This window comes from Rhincodon typus, chromosome 7, assembly GCF_021869965.1.
Source record: "Rhincodon typus isolate 14 chromosome 7, sRhiTyp1.1, whole genome shotgun sequence".
In the NCBI taxonomy this organism is placed as follows: Eukaryota; Metazoa; Chordata; class Chondrichthyes; order Orectolobiformes; family Rhincodontidae; genus Rhincodon; species Rhincodon typus.
This window is the reverse complement of record NC_063338.1, coordinates 18,781,507-18,806,076: the sequence shown is the minus strand read 5'-3', so window position 1 is coordinate 18,806,076 and position 24,570 is coordinate 18,781,507. Positions and strand designations below refer to the sequence as shown.

The following is a 24,570-nucleotide window of genomic DNA, read 5'->3' as shown; positions in this document are numbered from 1 at the left end:
CAGAATGAGGGATGATTGGTTGTGGTGGTGGTTTGGAAACACCGTAAAAATAATTAAATCTCTTACAGATTGTATCCAGGGGCCAGGCTCCACACTCTTGCTGATCACCCCTCTGCCCCTTCCAGCCACATAGTCTCCAAGGAAAACTTTTACCTCCCATCTTCTGGAAACTAAATATCTCTGTTGATCCTTTAAACTGTATCATGATATTCAGTGATGCATCCAAGATCCACAGAACAGCATTACATCGAAACACCATCACTCATTGTCACTGACAATTGCTGAGGAGGTCCATTCTGACCCTTGTTCTAATGGGAAGTGATGCTGTGGCTCTTTTAAAATGCAACTGAAAACCCTGTTCTTCAAACAGCACGTCCAGGCGACCTATCTCCTGCCATGGATAGGACTCACTGATCTGGAGGCATGGGGCTGAATAGGCTCCTAGATTTCAAACCACTATGGTACAGTTCTCTTCAACATTGCCCCTCTCCTGACATGCTGGATTACAAATTCAGATATTTTCATTAAATTGCTTTTAGTTATATTAATGATGCTATCGGGCGCATACTAAAATTATTATTGTTTAGGTTACACTGAGTTGATTAGACTATTTAAATTAAAACAGTCGAATCTTGTGAAATTTACTCTAACTCCTCTGCATCTCCAACTCCCTTGACTTCACTGATCACCCTTTTCTAATCTCTTTGCTTTGGAACTAAACAGCACAATGAATATATTCATTTTCTACCGTGTATTCTACAAATGTCAAAACATTTCTTGAAGCAGTTGCCAAAATGCACACTGCTTTCCAATAAAATTTACTTTGGATCTCAATACAGTGATCTTCGTCGTCACCCGAGACACTGGGCAAATGATGTACTAAGTGCAACATATACGTTTCCGTTAAAAATACAGATGCCAGGACCAAAGATGGTACACGTGAGACCACTTGTCAAACACAGCCCACTCTCTCTACTACCCTATCATCTTAATACATATGCAAAATATAACTAATATGTACTTTAGGCAATGAATGCAAAAGGAACACGGATCATAATTACCAAATAGAGAAAAAAAAACTGGCGAATGGAAACAAAGTAATTTTCTAGAAGGAAAAAGGAAACACCAGGAGGTGAAAAGTGAAAGCAAATGAGTTGGTGAATTAACATGCGGAATTTAATACTGGATTAGCCCAGTTCTGCAGGGACAAGATCTTGAAACACCTCGTGATTGTAGCTTGCATTCTTAAAATGTGTACTATTGGAAACAGAGATTTAAGGATTTGTCAGCCCCACCACAGCAAGTCACGGCGTGGTAATTTGATAGTTCTTTTCTAAAATGTTCATTGGTAACGAAAATAAAGAAAAGCACGACTTTTTTTTGCGAGGGGAGGCAATGTGTGCCGTGCAAAAGGCAGCAAACAGGGAACAGCGGATGAGATTAAAGCGATGGATAACGAGTTAGCGTGAGAAAATATACCAGAGTGGCAGAAAAGCGTCGCCTCTCGGGATAAGGGGAGGTTGCGGGTGCGAAACGGGGCATCAAAGAGGTAGGGGGTGAAGTTTTAGGGCGGGGCGTGGGGTAGGGGTGCTCCAGAAGAAAGGGGCGCCTGCGCACTGTAGCTGCACCGGGCAGGCGGGCGGGGGCTCGCGCTCCTTTCAAATCGAAGAGAAAAAAAAACAAGGTTCTAAAAATAGCTGAAACTGTTGGATCGAACAGAGCTGCGATTGGCGGGAATCTGTCACGTGTTCAACCACCAAGTCTCTCCACCCCCCCCCACCCCGAGCAAAGCTGCTGTCGCTTCGCAAGCTTGTTGTTCAGTGAGTGTCAGTGAGGCGAGCAAACATGGCGGAACCCCTCAGCGAGCCGCATTGATTCTCTCCAGCACGTCGCTAGATATCCCCATTTTCCGTCGGTAAAATCTGATCTACTCGACCCACAAACGCCCTTCCCACCAAACAAGCTCTCATCTACCGCTCACTGGCTGCAGCGCTCGGGTAAGACACGGCGATTTTAATGGCTCTCTCTCCTCTCCGACTCCAATTGTCCTTCCACCTCCCTTCCCTGACTTTAAACGGATAGTACGAAGTGGTTCTGCTCACAGATTTTCACAACGGCTTGATTTCTGAAAGTGAACAGTCTTTCATCGGTGGTTGGGTTTCAGTATTTATTTTTACCCCTCATTCCCCTCCTCCTAACCTCTCGCTTACCGATTGAAGTATTTACTGTTAACAGCAACTAAACTTCATGAACGGAAATGCCTGACTGATGGATGGCTACCATTACCAATCGGAAACCCCGATGCTCGTTTGTTTGGGACGTTGCTAACGGGCAATACCCAATCAACGTCTCGCGAGGGTGGGGCTTCCGGCAGGTCAAGGTAGGTTGAGACGGAGTGGCTTAACGCCAAACCGTGGATCTTCGACATATACACACCTCTTACTGTGTACCGTGTGGGCTTAAACTTGGCTGCTTGATGCAGTGTGGATCGGCCTCATCAAATCGCATTAAATAAATTTGCATCACCCGGGCGTCCAAAAGGCGAGGCCGAACCTCGCTGAGCCTTGAACGGATGCAAATGGACCCAATTAAACTTGAATGGGTTGAGAGCTGGAAGCGAGCAACCCCACTCAAATTGGGTGAATCAGCTATTTCGATGTCCAAGTTGAGCAAGCACAAATAAACAAAGCGTGGAATGGAATGTTGTGTATGTGAATTAGTGATTTTTTTTTCTAGAAATTAATTTTGGTGAGCTGGGCGAATCCAACCAGTTGACAGAGTGTTATGTGGGGATCTGACTCAAGGGAGATTAAGCCAAACTGAAAAGCATAGTTTGTTTTAGGAGGGGACGATTCTTTCTACCTAGATATGAACTCGTAAATAGAAGTCGATTGACAACAAAAATGGGGGGGGTTGGAATCAGGTGTATTTTAGTTTCTCGCTTAGTTTCCTCCTTTCCTGATTTGAAGTCTGGTTGTAAAGGTCTTGGTTCACTGTGGCATCTTTGTTCAAATACTCATTGTTCCTGTGACCGTGGATACTAATTAAGAGCATGCTACCACAACTGCACTGATCTTTCTTTCCCTCTTCAGTATCCTTATAAGTACGCCTCCAACAGTTTTTGAATAGCAGTCAAACTTGAGACATTTAGTTCATTACTTTTTTTTTAAGGTTGGCTTGAATTGTAGGATCTTTCATACTCTAGCATTCTCCAAATTATTGGAGATTAGGGAATCTAATTGAAGGTTTCTTGGTGTTTGCAGAGTGTCACACTTCACTGATTGGAGGAACTGGTGACTTGAGATGCACAGTGGACGGTTGAAAATGAGAACGGATTAAGCATTTTCTTTTTGTAGTGAGCGGATAATTGAGTGTATCTGTTTGATTATTTAGGTATGCCATTTAGGTAACTAAATGGACCTTCCAAAGAGCCCTAAAGAACTTGTTAAAGATTAAGCGTCAGTAAAACAGGTCTAAAAGAATAATTCATGTTCGTTTGAGTCTCACTGAATTTACTTATATAGGGAGGAAAGTTGATGTGACTGTATACGAGTTTCTCAATAACATTCTTTGATCTAATGTAAAGTACATCTGCAAAAGCGACCGATTGGTTAAGAGTTTAACTCTGTACTGTACATTCCTTGATCTTCGTTCATGAACGTTTTGTCAATTTGAGCGGGAAGAGACGAAACCTAAAAAAAATAGGCCTTTTTCCCTTTGCTAAAAGACGTTCGGTATCTAAAGTCCAAGATTAACATCGAAAGACTTGCGTTAACTTTGTTGAAGATGTGAAAATTATTAATTTTAAATGCAGAGTTATCTGCTTATTGCCATAGTTAGCTTTCATTCCGTTTCGGATTGTTTTCGTTCAAGCTCCAAGTGAGTCGTGGGACGCGCTGTGAAGGTTTTAAATTGTTATTTTTGAAAACTTTTATTATCGCTGTAGGCATCAGTACACGTAATGGAACTAGTAAGGTCAGTTAAACAATAAGTTATTAATTTCGTTATTCCAAATGAATGTACATTTGAATCAAATTACTGTAATTCTTAATCTGAAGACCTTCTTACTCGAATGTGACAGCCAATAGCCCTGTAAAAGTACAGTTGGGGAAAGCAGCACTCAACAGTTTTCTGAAAAATGACACGCCATAAATGAAAATATCTTCTAATGAACCCTGAATGTAAAAAAATCTTGTCTTATTGTAGCTCAGTTTTGTTTGTACTATGTTTTGGTACCTTCAGTGCTGCTGTTTTATTAATATATTTTTGAACAGAACAAATTGTCAAAATATGTACAATTTACACATTGATTAGATATAAGGAGTATTATGTTGGTATGATTCTATATTTTCCCATGAAAAATCTGATTTATTTCTCCACCTGGAGAGATTTAAGTGTTGGTGGATCTATCACATTGTTTAATCTCCACAAGAATAATGTGAGAGGGCTCTTGCCCAGGTGTATTATATTTTCTCTTTTACACAAACAACAAATGGAAACCTGCATATCTTAATGTCCTTGTTTAGATGTGGCACAAAAAGTTTGGTTGCAAACAGTCATCATCTGTCTGGCAGGTGAAATGTACTTGTTCCCCAGTTATTCAAACGCAAATTGATTGTTTGAACATGATGTAAATTTATAAAACTGGTCACTGGTGACTTATGAAAATACAGCATTCAGTCTTGAGTTTGATAAGGGACATCAGTGGTCATTGTTATGAAAATTTAATATGTTCACTTGTTAACACTTTAAAGCATTGCAGAATTTGAATATGTTGTACGCTAGTTACCACTGACATTAAATGCTCCACCTTCAGATAAGGAGACTAGTCAACACATCTCAAGTTCGTCTTCCATGCAGTTAGAATATAGCTAATTTGTAACTTGACTATCTACCCACTTTGGTTCCGTAACTCTCAATATTCTTGCCTTATTAGAATTTTTTCTAGTATATAATCTATTAAAAATGTTTTTAAAAGTTTGAATTGACTTTGCTTCAACACCAATGTTTCCTCTAAGTTGTGCTGCCTCCTACTTACACTCACGTTTTCAAAGATCATACAAATTTTGTCCCCCTTAAGATGCTTAGTATGCGTAACAGTGCAAAAGAAAGTCTAGAGGCTGCACACTTCCAAACAAAAGGGATATTATTCAACAGCTCTTTTTTTTTTCCTGAAGAGTTCCAGGTTTCTACTATTGTTTTATGTGGACGTCATCCCTGTATGTCCTAGAACTTATTTTGCAGTCATGACCTCTTGTTCTGGGCTCACCCACCGGGTGTAATAATAGTTATACTCTATCTACCTTCTCTAACTACCGTATCAACTTCAAAATTACCTCCAATTCATCACCCTTTAATCTGTTGTATTTTGTAGAACACAAGCCTTGCACGTGCAGCCTGTCCTCATAATTTAATCATTCAGCCTGGTGTTGTGGTGATTGTACACTGCATCATCTTGCTAAGACTGTACATCCTTTTTCAGTAGATGAGATGCCCAAAATTTCACGCAGTACTCCAGGTGGCTTTTAACAGCTTGTCAGTTACCGTATTTAGTTGATGCATGGTGATCACGTATTAATAGTGATTGAATGATTATAAGTGACCCTAGCCTCTTTGGCAATGGTCAGTTTATTAGAATATATCCTATTTGTTATGAAAATAATTGTTTGAGCCTGGAGTCTACCTGTGATTTACAGTGGCATAACATTTAACAGCTGTTTAATATTTAGTGCAAGTAGTGATTGGGGGAGGATTGGAAGATAAACTAAAGTGGTTAATGGCTCTAATTCAATTAATGGCTCTACCTTGAATGTTTTAGCCCTGACAGCCTTTGCACAGCAGCAATCCACATCATCTGGTCTCAAGCCAGCCTTTCTGTCTCATTCACAGTTATCACCATCTGCTAGCAGTCTTCCTTTTATGATCGTCTACTTCATTGCATTTCCTTAGGGGTCTGAGACCTAACACTTGGCTTAAGGGTCAGGCTTCTTATCATTTGCTCCTTCTTTAGGAGTCCTGCTAAGGAAACATTTCTGAGATGTGCAGTTAAAAACTTGAGATACTTTTCAAAAACTTAAGTGATTTTCAAATAGCAATTTGTTATAGTTACATTTGTTATAGAGCTGCACACATTGAATCTAAATTTAAATGTGGGCAGATTCATTAAAAACAGATGTTTATTTGACATTAGTTGAAGTTGTAATAGTGCACTTCTCTCAGTTTTTCAATTTTCTTGAATCTTTCAAGAATACTTAGAATAATCATTGGGATAAAGCAATTTAATAACTGCTGATGCAACATTGAAAAAATCTTTTGCTGTTCATGAAATTCATTACTTTGCTGTGGCATTACTGTACATGTTGAGAGGGATTTTTGTTTTGTTTTCTTTCTCTTACCTCCCCAGTTGCTATTAAGTGCTTTCTATTATGTCTCCTTTTGCAGCGATGCCTTCAGCTAGCTCTGACCTCTAAACTGACACATCCTTCCTGAAGTCCTCTGTGCCTTTCTCCTTTATGATGTGGAGATGCCGGTGTTGCTCTGGGGTAGACACGGTCAAAAGTCATACGAACCCAGGTTATAGTCTAACAAGTTTATTTGAAATCACAAGCTTTTGGAGCGCTGTCCCTTTGTCAGGTGAAGTGAGCGAGCACCCAGGCACAGACTATATAATCAGAAATCAAAAGATCATACAAGTGGTGTGGATGGAGTGTCGACAGGCCGAATGATAGGTCTCTGCAGGTGATCAAGAATGTCAGACGGTGTGAGTGAAGTGTTAACAACTGAATAACAAGTGAAGTGATGACTTATCTGATTAATTGATGCAGAGAGAGAATTACAAATAATTAAAAATGGTGCTGGAGACAAACCAAATGACTGGAATAACATGCTAGTTATGAGTCGCTTGGTGAGGGTCTAATCAAGGCAACAAGCAGTCCAAAACTGTAGAAGCTAATGTAGAGAGATCATAACAAGTTGTCAAGGTGATGGTTTCAAAACAGGACAGTAAGGAAGATTTTACAGAACAGTAATGGTAGGGTCACATGTAGTGTGACATGAACCCAAGATCATGGTTGAGGCCATCTTCATGATTCTGCTCAGTGATTCTGCGTTTTTATGTATTTCGAAGGCTGCCTTGGAGGACATTTACTGGAAGATCGGAGGCTGAACGGCTTTGACGCTCAAGTGTTCCCCACTTGGGACGGAACATTCCGCAACAATTGCAAGACAGTGTCCATTATCCGATGTCTTAGAGCCTGCATGGCCAATATACCAAGCATCAGGGCATCTTTGCCTGCAGCATATGAGATAGACAACATTGGCCGATTCACACGAGTATCTGCCGTGTATGCGGTGGATGGTGTTCCCACGTGTGATGGCAATATCCATGTTGATAATCTGGTCTGGCATGTCTTGCAAAGGTTGCCGTGGCAGGGCTGTGTGGTGTTGTGGTCAATATTGTGCTGAAAGCTGGGTAATTTGCTGCAAACAAAGGTCTGTTTAAGGTTTGGTGGTTGTTTGAAGGCGAGAAGTGGAGGCGTAGGGATGATCTTGGCAAGATGTTAGTTGTCATTAATGACATGTTGAAGGCCGCGAAGAACATGGTGTAGCTTCTCTGCTCCAGGGAAATACTGGACAACGAAGAGTACTCTATCGTTCGTATCTTGTGTCTATCTTCTATGGAGGTCACTGCAGTTTTTCACTATGGCGATTGATGAGTTGAGCATCATATCTCATTCTTATGGGGGCATCTTTAGGTGCCTGTCCCTTTCCTCCATGTCTGAGTAGATCCTGTGTATGCGCAGGGCTTGTCCATAGGGGATGGCTTCTTTAATATATTTAAGGTGGAAGCTAGAGAAGAGCAGCTGGTAGAGCGAGATACTGAGGTGTCCGTCATTGATGGAGATATATGTGTCCAAGAATGAGACGGATTCTGAAGAGTAGTCCACAATAAGTCTGATGGTGGGTTGAAACATGTTGATATCGTTGTGTAGTTGTTTTAGTGATTCCTTGCCATTAATCCAAAGGAAGAAAATGTCAATGTTTCTGGTGTATCGCGTTGCTTGGAGGTCCTGTACAGCAAAGTCATCTTGCTTGAACTTGTGCATGAAAAAATTAGCATTTTTGTGTGTAAATTTCGTCCCCTTGGCTGTTCTGTGTGTGTGCATGAAGAGCTGGTTATCACAAGTGAAGGCGTTGTGGTTGAGGATGAGGTGGATGAGTTATAGGATGGTGTCTAGAAATTGGCAGTCGTTGCCGTTGAGTACTGAGGCTGTTGCAGTGATGCTGTCATCGTTGGGGATGCTGGTGTACAGTTCCAAAACTGCCATTGTAATGAAGAATGTTCCTGGTTTGACTGATCCGTGGGTGCAGAGTTTCTATAAGAAGTCTGTAACATCACAACAGAAGCTGGAGGTTCTTTGTACAATGGTTTTCAAAATGCCCTTGATGTAGCCAGAGAGATTCTCACACAGGGTCCCACTGCCTGATACAATGGGATATCCAGGCATGTTGACTTTGTGAATCTGCGGCAGGCAGTAGAAGTCTCCTATGTGAGAAGTACACGGGATGAGAGGGCATAGGATATTTCAAAGGTCTTGATCGAAAGGTTTCGATCAGTCTGTTGAGTTGACGGGTGTGTTTTTTGGTTGGATTGGCAGGTAGTTGCCTGTGGTGTTCCTGGTTGTTCAGTTGTCTGTATACTTCTTTGCAGTAGTCTGTTCTATTCTGTACGATGATAGCTCCTCTTTTGTCTGCTAGTTTGAGGACGATGTTGTGGTTGGTCTTGAGAACATGGATGGCGCTGCATTGTGCCTGGGTGACGTTCTGTGCTATCTGGTTAGCACAGCTGAAGAATCTGGCATCTCCCAATGGCTTCAGTGTACATGTCGAGCCTAGGGCAGCAGCCTTCTAGAGAGGTCCAAGTTGGCGCTCTCTTTCAGTTGCTGCACTGCAGATCTCTTGGTCGACTGCTCCAGTTCATTGATTGTCTCATTGGACCGGCTGCTCTTTAGATTCATCGCGAGGACTCACTAAATGACTACACAACAATATCAACAAGTTTCATCCCACCATCATCAGACTTACCATGGACTACTCTTCAGAATCAGTCTCGTTCTTGGATACATGCAACACCATCAAGGGCGGACAGTTCAATAACCCATTCTACTGCAAGCTCACAAATAACCTCACGAAGCTGCACTTCTCTAGTTTCCACCTTAAATGTATTAGAAGAATCCATCCCCTCGGGGCAAGACCTGTGCAGACACAGGATCTGCTCAGATGAGGAGGAAAGTGGCGGACACCGAAAGATGCTCCCATAAGAACCGTATATGATGCTCAAATCAACGATCACCAGTTCCAATGTGCCACAGCGAAAAACCGCAATGGCCTCCTCAGAAGACAGACACAGAATACAACCGATAGTGCTCTTCATTGGGCAAGTACTTGCCCAGAGTGGTGAAACCACACCATGTTCTTCGCGGCCTTCAACGTCATCAACGATGACGAACATCTCGCTGAGATCATCCCTACGCCTCCACTTCTCGCCTTCAAACAACCACCAAACCTTAAACAGACCATCGTTCACAGCAAACTACCCAGCCTTCAGGACAACATCAACCACAACACCACACAACCTGCCACAGCAACCTCCGCAAGATATACCAGATCATCAACATGCATACTACCATCACACGTGGGGACACCACCCACCATTTACATGGCAGATACTCATGTGACTCAGCCATCAATATCATATGCTGCAGGCAAGGATGCCCTGAGGCATGGTATATTGGCAAGACCATGCAGACGCTAAGAAAACAGACGAATGGACATCATGTAATAATTGTCAGACTGGAATGTTCCCACCCAGTCGGGGAACTTCAGTGGTCAAGAACATTCAGCTTCCAATTTTCGGGTAAGCGTCCTCCAAAGTGGCCTTCAAGATACAACAATGCAGAATCACTGAGCAGAAACTGATAGCCAAGTTCCGTACCCATGAAGATGGCCTCAACCACGATCTTGGGTTCCATCCACCGCATACATGGCAGATACTCGTGTGACTCGGCCAATGTTGTCTATCTCATATGCTGCAGGCAAAGATGCCCTGATGCTTGGTATATTGGCGAGACCATGCAGGCTCTAAGACATCGGATAACGGACACTGTCTTGCAATTGTTGCGGAATGTTCCCTCCCAGTTAGGGAACACTTGAGCGTCAAGGCCGTTCAGCCTCTGATCTTCCAGTAAATGTCCTCCAAGGCAGCCTTCGAGCTACATAAAAACGCAGAATCTAGTAGCCAAGTTCCGTACCCATGAAGATGGCCTCAACCATGATCTTGGGTTCATGTCGCACTACATGTGACCTTACCAATACTGTTCTGTAAAATCTTCCTTACTGTCCTGTTTTGACACCATCACCTTGATAACTTGTTATGATCTCTCTACCTTAATTAGTTTGTACAGTTTGGATTGCTTGTTACTTTGGCTAGATCCTGCAGTCATTTGGTTTGCCTCCAGCACCATCTTATTTTTAATAATTTGTGATTATCTCTCTGTCTCAAGAAATTAGATTATAAGTCATCTCTTCACTTGTTATTCAGTTGTTAACACTTCACTCACACCATCTGACACTCTTGATCACCTGCAGAGACCAATCATTCAGCCTGTTGACACTCCACTCACACCACTTCTATGATCTTTTGATCTGTCTAATTATATAGTCTGTGCTCTCTTCACTTCATCTGACGAAGAAGCAGTGCTCCAAAAGCTTGTGACTATAACCTGGTGTCGTGTGACTTTTGATTTTTTCCTTTATGACACCTTTTTAAAACATTCCTTGACTTTTACAGACTCTCGTGTGGCATAGTGTCAAATGTTCTGATCAAGCTTCAATGAAACATTTCGAAATGCTTAATTATGTTAAAGTTTTTGAGTAATGCAAGTTGTTCCAATTCTATGAATTCCCCTTGGAAACTCACCATTGGTTCTGATCCTAGGTCTGCCACGTTAGGACACAAAAAATATGTGTACTTAAATATCCATATCTGGGCTAGTTTTGTAAATTAGCGTTTGGGTGTATCTTTTTCTTTGCAGGCATGTTTATTGGCCTGGTTTAATTGAGCCAGTCTCTCATTTCCCTTTCCTTTTTCTCAGTTTCTGTGCTTTACACTGTGTATAAGTGATTCTGAGATGTTGGGTTTAGTACAGTGCTAACTGTTAAAACATCATCTATACTTTCAACGTGAAGTTGAGCAATTGTAGTGCTCTTGTACTGTAGTAGTAGTGTCCCTTTGAATCGTGAGGCCGAGGTTCAAATCCTACTTGCTCTAGAGGTGTGTGATAACATCTCTGAATAGTTTGATTAGAAATCATATAGAGCCATACAGCATGGAAACAGACCCACAGAGACAGAAGAAACTTGAGTTGTGCCTGTAGAAAACTTAGTTTTTGGTAAAGTTTTGTTTCGAACTGCTTTCCTACACTTTCCCTATATTTACAGATACAGCAGTGTAAAATGGGAGAGTGTGTTTGGTAACTATTGGTACATCATTTTTTTTAAAGCATGTTTTTCAGGCTGCTTTCAAAAAATGAGGTATTTATTTGGAGGAACACTAAAAGCAATTCTTCACTGCATCCATGTCGTACATTTTAAATGTAGTTATTTTTGCGTTTAGATTGCTGGGGATGTAGATTTTTGGAGGATCATATTCTACAGGCTGAAAGTGACTATTTTAAATAGTGGCCTTTCTGTTTATGCACTGTGAAACCGATTTAAATTGCAGATATATAAGTAAAATATATGGTTTGACAGCATTGAAATTTACAAAAGTCTGTAAAATCCATATTGAGATTTTCTTGATGAGATCAAGACTGTAAACTAAGAATTGATTCAGATCTTGCATTATTGGGGTTTGTTGAATATACTTTTTTTTTTGCGTAAACTGTCCATAAATTTAATCAATGAGTGAAAATAAAAATGGATTCATTCCCACAGTAATATAATTGCAGGATTTGTTGCACTATTATTGTCCTCATAGTGGCAAAGTATAGTGTTTGTTTATATGTTCCGATTTCCTTACTTTCCCACGCCAGGCAGTTGCTGCAGGTTGACCATCCGGATTGTTAATCTCCTTTTTGGATTAAAATCTCCTTTTTACCTTTGACTGTGAAATTGCACTATTTTCAACTGTTTCCTAAACTTAAAAAATGACTTGATTTATACAGGAGTATTGTACGATGTTTTATCATTTTCTTGCAGATGTGTGTTTGGTTTATAGAGTGAGCAGATGCAAGGTTGACACTGGGAGACGGGATGCAATGGTATTATGATTAGACTGTTCATCCAATGACCCAGTTCATGTTCTGGGGACACCGGTTTGAATCCTGTCATAGTGCAATTTAAACTCAAAAATATCTGGAATTAGGAGTCTAATGGTGACCATGAAACCTTTGGTGAATCAGATGGGTTTTTCTGCCAATGGACAATGTCCGTTAGGAAAGGAAACTGCCATCCTTGCCTGGCCTGGCCTGCATGTGACTCCAGAGCCCATGGCAATGTGGTTGACTCTTACTGGCTCTCTAAGCAATTAGGAATGGGTAATAAATGCTGGCCAGTGGTGCCAATGTCCTGTGAATGAATTTTAAAAAAAAGGGGGCCACAATGGCAATGGTCATTAGTTTCAGGAATAAAGTTAAATAGCACACCAAAAATGTATGTACTTAAATGCCCATATCTGGGCTAATTTTGTAAATTAGCGTTTGGGTGAACCTTTTCCTTTGGCATTCAAGTTGTAATTTTAATCCCATCACACATTTCTGATCATCACTGCATTAGATCTGCAAATAACTACAATCCATGGCTAGACTTGAGCCTAGATTTTCAAAGAATCTGAATGCCTCTGGAGATATTTAAAAATGGTATGCAATGCTTGATTCCAGATTCCTGCCCCGTATGCACCCCCTAGCCAACTCAGTCATAATTTCCATGGATTTGGTCCCGTTTCTGCATGACTTGTGGTTCACGGTTCCTCAGGAGTAATATTCTGGATTTGGGAAACTTTTGAAGGGCAAGTTTGAAAGTTTTTAGCATGCTTAGTCGCGCCAACTCTTAAGAACTCTTTTTTTTTTTTCTGTGCTCACTTAGCACCCATTTGCAAATCATTTTTTTTTTTTGGAGATGTAAATTGCTGTATCTACAACCCTATAAAAGTGTCAATCACGCTGACCAGTAAAGTTTCAATAACTTTGAAGCTTCAAACATTTCAGACCTCCTCCTCCAAGTAAACATTGAGAAATTGACATGAGATCATCATGCCTGGCTGAGTGCCCAGACGAATGAAAACATTGGCTTAGTAGTTTTAAGAATGCAGTTAATTTTTAACTGTTTTTTGATTGGCATCTTTAAGTCATTAGAATAAATTATTTGTATAAATCTCTTGTCAGTGTCTTATCCATCACACACATCCCAACTCTGGGAGTAAAATTGGGTGCTTTAGGCATGTTTTTAAACCTGAGACAACCACTGCAAATTATCTACCCTGGGAGCCAAAATCTGACCCTTGGTGTCCATTTATTTCATTCTTCTTGTAATTTAGCATTATTTGGGAGACTGGATTTGATATGTGGCATCAATTACGTGGGAACATCTCCCCCCGCTCCTATCCTTTTTCTGAAGCTGTTTATTCCTTGTTAGTTTTTGTTCTCTTTCCCAAGTGGCCATTCTTTTCCAAGCAGAAAGGATAAATGCTCAACAGCTATTTCACCTGGAATTTTGGGGGAGGATATCAGATCTGAGCATAACGCTATTCCTGTACAGTATCTATTCAAACCTTTTTTTTTGTTTTGCTCTGGTCTTGATTTGCAATCAGGAGTAAATATCTTGGACTACTATATTTCTCTATTTCCCTACTTGGGATACTGAAGCCAATCTATCTCTGTCCTACCCAAGATTTTGCTGCATTAATGTGGGTTTGATTTTTGGGGCTAACTGGGGACCGTCTTTAAAATTTAGTAGGCTTCTAATAAAATGAAGTATCAATTTCCCATTTTACTTGTTGGATCTTGTCCAAGAACATGACTACTTTAAACCACGTTTCCCTATCAAAAAAGAGACTGTGGAGACAAGATGCTAATGTACATTAGACTTTTAGGCAGTTTTGCTGAAGTCCCTTTTGTATTTTTATCTCCTTCCATGTGCTTAAATTCTGCTTTCTATCTCTTGCGAATTGGTGCAAGCCATGAGCTTTGTTGCTATGGCATTGTTCCATCCAAAGGGAGAAGAAAATTGTTCACCACCAAGTTTCTTTTAAAATTATGAAATATGTCATTTTTGTTTGTTTTTAGATTCCACCGGTTCAGGGACAGCTTCTTCCTGCCTGTTATTAGACTGATGAATGGACTCTGTAGCCTCAAATAATGCTGATCTTGCTAATGTTGATCTCGCCTAGCTCACAACCTGTGCAATGTAACCTGTATGGCTCTGTCTTAATCTTTTTTGATCTGTACATCCTTGCTTAATATGATCTGCCTGTATTACATTAAACCAAGCTTTTCACTGTACAGTACTTCAGTACATGTGACAATAAGTTAATCAATCACCTTTGAAAGTTCTCCTAACCTAGATGGAATAGCTCTGATGCTTTGTATCCTTGCTGGCATTAAATGTTTTTAGAATGAAGCATTTGACTGGTAGAATCAAGTTCATAACTATACCCTGTTGAAGTCACTTATTCTTCAGTTCACATGCAAGGATTTAATTCTGTTTGGTCACGAACCTCATCTCAGTTCATTCAGGCTAAATGATTCACAAAGTTAAAGAGAGCAATGCATCTCAGTTAGGTTGTACATGTGGTTTTCATTGCTTTCAGTTGTGGCTGCTTCCATGAGCGTTTTTACAAATAAATTTGCATATGGCTTGTTTGTACAATAAATCAGATGTATTGTGAAATCTTCATTGAGATATCGCGCCTCGTTTTGACTCTGGGCTATTTGTTTTGGTGAATGAAGAGTGGTAGGAGTGAGAAAGTTGTCCAGTGCTCAAGAATTAAAGCAGGTATTTTTGACTGTTGAGCCTCATTCAGATCCAGCCAGTGGGTTGGGTTTATGTTGAAACTCGAGCATGAAACTCGGCAAAAAACACCTCCACAAACAAGTAATAGGATCAGCTGCGAGAGCTGCGAGGTTGTCACTAAATTGGGAAGATGGGTTTGTGGGGGAAATAGATCCACATTTGGAGACGAATGTATTCTTCCTTTTGCCTCATAAGGAAAAATGATCTTTTAAAAGTTTTAATAATACCTTTTGTGGCTTATTTTAATAAGAATCCATTTCCTCACTAGGTTTGCTTAGTGAAAAATTGTGGTTTCCACTAAAGATGTCAATCAAAAAAGAAAATCTGACAGGTTAAAATTGCAGTGCAGAATACTGTGGATGCTGAAAATCCGAAATAAAACCAAAATACTGGATTGTGTTTCAGGGCTTTGACTTTTCAGCCTGAAATGTTAACGGTCTCCACAGAATGCTGCCTGACGGTGATTGCTGAGTATTTCCATTGTTGTTTTAAATTTTAATTTTAAATTGTAGTGAATTCAGTCCTCTGGATCTGATGTTTGCTTTCTTTCAGAGGGAAAAAACCTCTAATGGCACATACTCAATTGAACTGTTGATGAGCAAGTAAAATTTACAACAACTGGATTTTTAACTGTCTTGCCCCCCCAACCTATGTTGTTTTCGCTCTGCAGGGAGAGTTGAAATTGAAGTTTTGATGCTCTTTTTGCTGCTGAAGACGACATTCATGCACTTGATTAACTCAACTGGGGGAAATAAATGCCAATAATTTGTTGGTATTGTGGGGCTATAGTATTTTTTGCTAAGCAAATTGCTTTTGCCAATTTCCCCAGAGAATAGACATCAGAGAGAATTGAATTAAAACTGTTATTTTATTACATAACCATTTTTGCATGATTAAATACCCTAAAATATTGAGTTATAGTGACAAGTATAGTAACATCTTCCTCCCTGTGTAACATTAGTTAGAAATTGTACATACGGATTTTTGAGTAAAGCTAAGTGAATAATGTTTCAGCATTAAAAGGAGAAATTGCTGAAAGTACAGAACAGCTAGTTAGCATTTGAAAGTGAAGATAGGTTAACACTTTCTGTTGACATTATTGTGTGTATTTTTTAAAATCTTACTGCTTTTCTGTAATTTTAGCAATTATGACACAGTGACCTTAATATATGCAAAGATTTTTGTGATCTTTATTTTCTTGTTGATTGAAATACTATTTGCAAATATTAGAGTAGAGCATATATATTTAATGGCGCTTGAGGAAATACAGTCTATTGACTAAGTTGACTTGTACCCTTCAATTCTGGAATCACAATCAGTTCATTGATAATACGCATGTAAATACAAAAAAGCTATTTGATTGTTAAGTTTGAATTCCCAAAGAAAAAGAATCTTCTGAAGAAGCAGAGTTTGAAAAAGAAATCCGTTACATCCTCAACAGCCTATCTTGTAAAAGTTTGCCTCAGTAAAATGCCTGCCACGCACCCTTTTCATCGCTGAAAATATAGATTGGCGGTCAATTTGATTTAAGTAGGTGTTAAGAATTAGAATGATCACATTGGCAAAGGACTGGAGCTGTGATGGTTACATTGGCATGGTTTATATCAAATCTTAAAATACATCCTCAATTTTTTTTTTAAACCTATGACCCATTTGTATTCTTTTTTCCTTTATAAAGTATATGCTATTAGTGTTGTTTCTTTCCGGCTATTGAAAACAAAGTAACATGCTTATACATAGAATCACAAACTTGAGACCAAAACGAAATTGTTGGAATCGCTTAGCAAATCAGACAGCACAATCAGGAGCAAAGTGATAAATGAATGCTTCAGTCATAAATCTCTAATCAGAAGCACTTTGGTTCTGCTACAGTTCTTCATCAGTATGTTGCTATTCATTGGTATGTCAAAACAGCATAAGCTCTGCAACCTTATACCTTTATATTTTTCTCTATTGAGATGTGGTAACGTTAATAAAAATTGGCAACTAAAATCAAAAATGTTAAAGACATTTAATAGACTGTTAAATACCAGATGTTAAAGCATGGTTACTGAGAATCCAGCACACACCTTTTTTGAGTTTTAATCTGCTCACACAGCACTGATTACTTGTTCCCTATTTAGTCAACAATTCTGTTCAATTATTTATTTTTAACATATAATTATTACTTGTAGCCTAGTTTAATTTGATTTCTGGCATTCCTGCTGGAATTTCCTGGGATACCATCATTCTCTTTTTCTTAACTATTCCATAAACAATGAAAACTAAGACAGAAACAGATACAAAATCACAACAGATTCCTTTTTATTTAAACTGCTCATTGGAATTCCAAACATAATTTTTCAAATATTTCTTAGAGTTTCTTAGGTCTTGCACAATCAGTTCACTTGTTATCCACCATTTTCAATTTGGAGATTTTTGGTTCTTCGATATTTGTTTTAAAAATTGATCTGTCTCTTTTCTTTCAGGTGTTGAATATATATTATCCCATGGGGACTTATTATCAATAGAGTACTGAATGTGTGCTGCTGATGCATCCCTCTTGTAGAATTTTGTCCAATATTTTTGCTAAGAAAAATGTCACACCTATTGCCTCAACGAGAATGAGAGTTCCTGCTGCTAAGAGTTTTTTTAAAGACTCTTCTGAGCACTATAGCTTCCGAAGTTATAGGGAAATGTTTACCTCCCTCTCCCAAAAGAAAAATTATAAACCCTCTTGCACTGGAGAATCAAAGATTTACATAAGAAGCATCACTAAACAGAACAGGTATCACGTTCCTGGCATCTTCCAATGCTGAAATTTTCAAAACAGAATACTCACCGGGGCAGCACAGTTATTCAGTGGTTAACGCTACTGCCTCAACACCAGGGACCCAGGTTCAACTCCAGCCTCGAATGCCAGTTTGCATGGGTTTCCTCTGGGTGTTCTGGTTTCCTCCCACAGTCCAAAAATGTGCAAGGTAGGTGAATTGGCCATGCTAAAATGTTCATAATGTCCAGGGATGTGCAGGCTAGCCATGGGAAATGCAAGGTTACAGGGATAGGGTTCGGGGATGGGTCTGGGTGGGATGGTCTTCGGAGGGTCAGTGTGGACTTGGTGGGCCAAGTGGCTTTCCTTCACTCTGTAGGGATTCTGTGATAATTTTACTTCTTAGTGTTTTGGATTCTGCTGCTTTTCTTGAGGTCCTACTTTGACAAATATTAATGGAGCTAACATCTTCCAAATAAGATTGCTGATGTAATATGCCACTTGATCCGTTCTGACTGATTTCCGATTCAATGTATTTAAAATTCCCTGAAACCTGACTTCCAGTTTTGATTTTGCTTAGTAGACTATGACTACTCTATTGAGAACTACTACTATCTAGAACCATAATTTAGCCTGTATACATATTTAATTTCCAGAGTGTGCCCAAACATACACTTACCCATTGAACTGGTTTCTCTGCAGAAATGCAGCTTTAATATCAATTGATCTACATTCCCAAGTATTTGTTGCTAATAAAGCCAAGAAAATTTTCAAAATTGATTTTCATGTCGTAGTTAAATCTACTTGTACCTAGCTCCAAGTTTTATTCAAAACCTCGTACCACTGGCCTTGCTTTAGCCTTGGGTCTCATCACGGAATAGCTTTTCCTTTCATATTCATGTGTAATTGTGCTGGTTGTGCCCTGTGTCACACCTCTGTGTACTGCCCAAATTCTTTCTCATTCTTATGGTTTAGCATCTTTTTTTTTTATTATTATCTTCTCGTTGGGAAGTGTCGTTAGCCACAAGCCAATCACATGGGCTTTTCCTGGTCTGTTTGACTTTGAGCTACACCCATTATCTTACTTTCTGTATTTTTCTGGATCATTACTGTTTGATTTCCACCCTTCTATTATTAGGATTCCTTTCAACAGTTTGTGATCTCTTTCAAGAAGCATATTTGCTACCAGTGCTACTGTCTGAGCCTTGATCCTATTACTAACCAAGAACCTATCTACCGCTGACTTAAATAAGACTTGGCCTCCACAGCTATCTGCGGCACAGAGTTACCATCCTCTGGTTGAAGAAATTCCTCTTTTTCTCAGTTCTAAAGGGTCATCGGGTCATCGTTTCATCTGAGGTTGTGCCCTCGGGCCCTAGTCTGTCCAACTAGTGGATGCATCTTCTCTGTGTCGGCTCAACTTTTTCCTCTTCGAGATTCTAGATTTTCCAAATAGAATAGCTTTGTAGTTTTTCGTATACCATTTCATCTATGCATTTTTCATCGATGGCCTACTTAATGACGTTGGTATTTCACTAGATGCTACATCAGTGCTAATGAAATGATTGATTCTAGCTATTTTATAAGGAATGACTACTGTTTTATTTTTTAGACAGATCTTGGGGTGTTGTCGTCCTAAATTTGAAAGTGATGAACCTCTCAAATTCCTAAACTTTGTTCCGAGATAGCAAGAACTGCAGATATTGGAGACAGAGTCAACACAGTATGGAGCTGGAGGAACACAACAGGTCAGGCAGCATCAGAGGAACAGGAAAGTTGACATTTCAGGTCGGGACCCTTCATCAGAACTGGGGAGGGGGAAGGAAGCTGGGAATAAATATGGGGAAGGTAGGTGGGATGGTGATAGGTGGATGCAGGTAGGGAGTAGTGGGGATTGATCACTGACATAACCTGTCCATCTTCCTCCCTACCTATCCACCCCACCCTTCCCACTGACCAATCCCCACTACTCCCTACCTGCATCCACCTATCCCCATCCCACCTACCTTTCCACAGTCCCATTCCTCCTCCCTCTATTTATTTCCCAGCTCCCTTAACTTTGTTCCGGTCCTTTATTATTCTGTTTCTAGGTTGCATTTTAGCCATGTTGTATCTGATGCAGCACTAATGAAAGATTCTGACACCAACACATTTATCATTGGTCTGAAACTTTTTGTAATCTAATACAATGTCCTGTCTGACTCCCATCTCCATCTTCTTCCCTTTTGAATATTCCATTTCATGTTTAGTTTTGCATACTCTATTAGTATTTGAAATATTTCATATAACAAATGCCAATGTTCATTATAGTAGTCTTTTGAATCACACCTAAAACATCAACTGACCACAACCTTGGGATTTATGTCATAGGATGTATAGATCAGCCATAATCTAACTGTAACTCTATGTACTTACCTTGCTTTCATAATCTTCAATACCTTTACCAAACAAAAACCTATCAATCCCAGTTTTGAAATTAGTCATTTGATTAATACAAGGCAGCTACTGGGGCAAAAGTCCCTGATTTCCGCTGAACTTTGTGTGCATAAGTGGCTTTTGGTAGCAAACCGAACTTTAATTTTAAAGTTATCAGCTCTTCTGAAGTTTCCTATGAGAAGAAACAATCTCTATCTTATCAGTCTCTTTTAATTATCTTAAACACCTCCAATGCTGCCATCCTTAATACGTTGTATTCAGGAGCTATAAGCGTACTCTCTGCAAACTCGCTTTGCATCCGGCCTTCCACTTGCTGTTGTAACAACAGCAACCATTTGCATTGATATAGCATTCCTAGCTTATTGAAACTTACCATGTTACTCTGTAGATACGTGTTCCAACAAAGTTCAACCATCCCACACTTGTAAGAATTGGACAATTCTGGTAACTTGATCAAAAATGTATGGTTTAGAGAGTATTTCAGACTTCTGCTTCTCGCGTCCATGGAGGAAATCCAGAGATTAGCAAGGAAGACTTAGATTATATAGGTCCTTTCACATTATCATGGCTTTCCAACTAATTAGATTCATTTAAACAGCAGTTAATGGCGTAATTGTGGTTAAGGCAGCAGAAAGTGGGGCATTTAGAATTTCTGGTGCTTAAGCTAGAATTGGAACACAGAGGTCCCTGAGCCCTATAAGGAGGAGGTAAGGTGAGATATTGCAGCAATATCAAAACAAGGATAGGAATTTGAAAATTGACTCAGAGTTTGGCAAAATCATCAGAACGTAGGTGAGTGTGAATAGGCCTCCATTCATGTAAAAACACGATAGAATGGTTCTGGATGAACTTTGGTTTATAGAAGGTGAACATTATTATGGGCATTTTTTGAATCCTGAGCTTTTGAATAGGCTAGAAATGCTCTACATTATTCAATATTGAAGTGGTTGGTAAGCAGCACAGTGGACCAAATTTGACCTTTGGTACTGGCCTTTTAACTGGAATCACTAATTAATTATCAGAAGCAGGAATTCAGATTGGATTTGGTTTTATAGTCTTCTACACCATTCCAGCTCTGTCCCATAACTGAATGCAGTTCAGTTGCTATCTGTCATTGTCATAGGCTGATGTGTTAGGCCTCTTTACCTGACCTCAGATGATCTTGTTGCTGACTCTGTTCTCTCTTCTTGCTGCTCAGTATTGCTTGAAAATGTTGTTAAATCATTTTGTACTGGCATGCTTGAAATAATTTGAGGAAGTGACTAAAGCTTGGTAGTTATTGCAATCCTCATGTTATATTTTCCAGAATGTTATTTTTAGAATTAAGATGTAAAAGTCCAGTTGCAATAGTATACTGACGTTGATGTGGAATGTCTGACCCATTTTCTAATTATATTTTTCTTTTATACACAGCAAATATCCACTTGCTAACATAGTGTGCCTGTTACCAGGATTCCTTTTTCCATTTCCTGTCCTGCACACACTCTTTTCATACAGCATGAAAACAGATCGTTCAGTCCAATTCACCCATGCTGGCCAAGTTTCCCCAAACTAAACTAAATATTTAAAGCTTGGGAGAAAAAAAAAGAATATTATACTGCTGGCTGAGAGAGAATAAATACTTTTACTAACATTTCTGGCCTAATCATATGGGGTAATGACAAGCAATTGATCAATTATCACACTGCACCCAGTTGTTCTCGTACGAGCAGGCAGGTGGGGCTAGTTTAGTTTGGATTACGTCCAGCATGGAGCGGTTGGACCGAAGGGTCTGTTTCCGTGCTGTATAATTCCATGATTCTATAATTGGCTTTGAAATGCATCAAATTATTGTAAAATTTAATTGAATGTCACATGGGGACCTACCCATTGAGGAAGGGAAAGATGTCATCTCGTAAGCAAGACCAACCATTGGAATTGATGGTCTGCTTGCACTCCTGTGTGAGATCCCACAAACAGCATATGACAATGACCATACCATTTGCTTTTAGGTGTTGGATGAAAATGGGAGCAGACTCCCATAAGAACATGTGACTTAGAAGCATGACTAGGTCACTTTGTTCTGTGATTTTTGATAAAAATCATGGTGATCTATTTATGGTCGTTGCTCTGTCATTGTCTGCCCCCCCACCACCTCGATATTCCTAACACCCTTTGAGAAAAATCTGTCTAATTCTGCTTTGAATAAATTCAATGACCCATCCTCCATTGCTTTCTGGAGGAGAATTCCACCAATTAATAACCCTCGGAAAGCATTCCTCCTCATCTTTTGTCTTCAAATGGCAACCTTATTCTTAAACTGTTTCACCTAATTCTAGTCTCTCCCTCAAGAAGGTCAACACTTATTGTTTAATCTCCAATGGGTAAAATCCCAACCTGTTCAACCTTTGTTGTAAGAAGGTGATTTGTCTCAGGAAATAAATTGTGAGCCTTCTCTGAACAACTTCGAATACCATTCTCCCCACTTTAATTTTCAATAACCAAATCTGATTTCTAGATGTGCCCTCACTAATACTGTATACAGCTGCAGTGAAATTTCTGTATTTTTATATTCCTTTCCCAATAAACACCAACTTTCCACTTGTCTTCATAGTCACTTCTGTACACGCGTACAAACTGGCACAGTGGTAATTTCACTGGGCTGTTAATACAGAACTCCAGGGTATTGATCTATGAGTTTGAATCCCACCATATCAGAATGAAATTTGCATTTTAAAAATCTGAAGTTGAAACTAGCTTAATGTTGATTGTGTAATGATCTTCATAAAAACCCATCTGATTCGTTAATATCCTTTTCGAGAAGAAAATATGTCATCCTTGCCTGGTTTGGTCTACAATGACTTGAGGCTCAGAGCAATGCAACTGCTAGGCATTTGGGATAGGTAATGTATGCTAATAAATAGCCAGTGACACACACATCTCGAGTGTTTTTTTTTAGAAACAATGCAGCAGAAATAACTAATAGAACATCTTTTTCCATTTTGTTTAAGTAGCAAAGACGGTCTGTGTCTCAAATCATGGCCATTAGTGAAGTGGGAAGAGGAAGGAGTGGGATTAATCTTACTTCGAAGTTGACTTTAACTAAATCTGACCTTGCCCTTGGTTGCACAAACTGAAAGTTTGCCTTGGAACAGTTCATGCAAGGATCCAGGACAGAAGCAGGTTTCCTTTCACTTTGGGTTCTCCTCCTCTCCCAGCCTGGTGTGTGGATGAGCATTTGGAAACGGGAGTATGTGTATCTCCCAAACTGTTCTTCTCTCGCTCTCTCTCGCGCTCTTGCACTTCTCTTTGAATCCAGGTGACCAGCCCCACCATCTTGACAGCAGACTGTTTGAGGCCTGTGCTCACAAAGGGCAAAGCCTCGCCTTCCATTTGCAACTTTGAAGTTGACCCAACCAGTTGCACTAAGTCTCTTTTCTTGCCCAGGAACATACAAACTCTCTTACAGTCTCCTCCACGAGATACTCCATGTTACTGCTCCATGTTCAGGCATTGCACTGATTGAAACCTTGGATCTGATCACCGCTGCTTCAATCATAATGTTTCTCTCCTGCTTTTACAGTTGATAGGATTACTTGAGCTGATCCATCAGCAAAAGTGGGCCAGGAATAACCTGTGATTAGAGAAGCTGCTCCTCAGGGCATTTCACTTCGTCTTATCTCTGTATTTTGAACACTGGCTTTGCAGTATGGATTCTGACCAATAGACTGTAAATTGGACAAATGGAACTGATTAACAACCCCGCATCGTCCGCTTCTATCTCCTTCCCAAAATCCACAAACCTGACTGCCATTGTCTCCACCTGCTCCTGCCCCACCGAACTTATCTCCACCTATCTCGACTCTATTTTCTCCCCGTTGGTCCAGGAACTCCCTACCTACGTCCGTGACATCACCCATGCCCTCCACCTCCTCCAGAACTTCCAATTCCCCGGTCCCCAACACCTCATCTTTACCATGGACGTCCAGTCCCTCTACACCTGCATTCCCCATACAGATGGCCTAAAGGCCCTCCGCTTCTTCCTGTCCCGCAGGCCCGACCAGTCCCCCTCCACTGACACCCTCATCCGCTTAGCCGAACTCGTCCGCACCCTCAACAACTTCTCTTTCAATTCCTCCCACTTCCTACAGACAAAGGGGGTGGCCATGGATACCCGCACGGGCCCAAACTATGCCTGCCTCTTTGTAGGTTACGTGGAACAGTCCCTCTTCCGTAGCTACGCTGGCCCTAAACTCCACCTCTTCCTCCGTTACATTGATGACTGTATCGGCGCCGCCTCGTGCTCCCACGAGGAGCTCGAACAGTTCATCCACTTC

At 40.1% G+C, this 24,570-nt stretch overlaps 1 protein-coding gene across 6 annotated transcripts in view; it reads left to right on the top strand.

Annotated features, from left to right (window-relative positions):
• Positions 1-1,742: 1,742 nt before the first annotated feature.
• Positions 1,743-24,570, top strand: part of hdac4 (histone deacetylase 4) — a 461,100-nt gene continuing 438,272 nt past the window's right edge. For 2 of the 6 annotated variants that reach the window (XM_048598638.1, XM_048598642.1), the window contains exon 1: positions 1,745-1,997. The gene's annotated coding sequence lies outside the window, so the exon portion shown is untranslated. Of the gene's footprint in view, positions 1,998-2,297; positions 2,381-24,570 lie in introns of those variants that run through there. The other 4 variants (XM_048598645.1, XM_048598640.1, XM_048598639.1 and 1 more) reach the window with 4 other exon arrangements.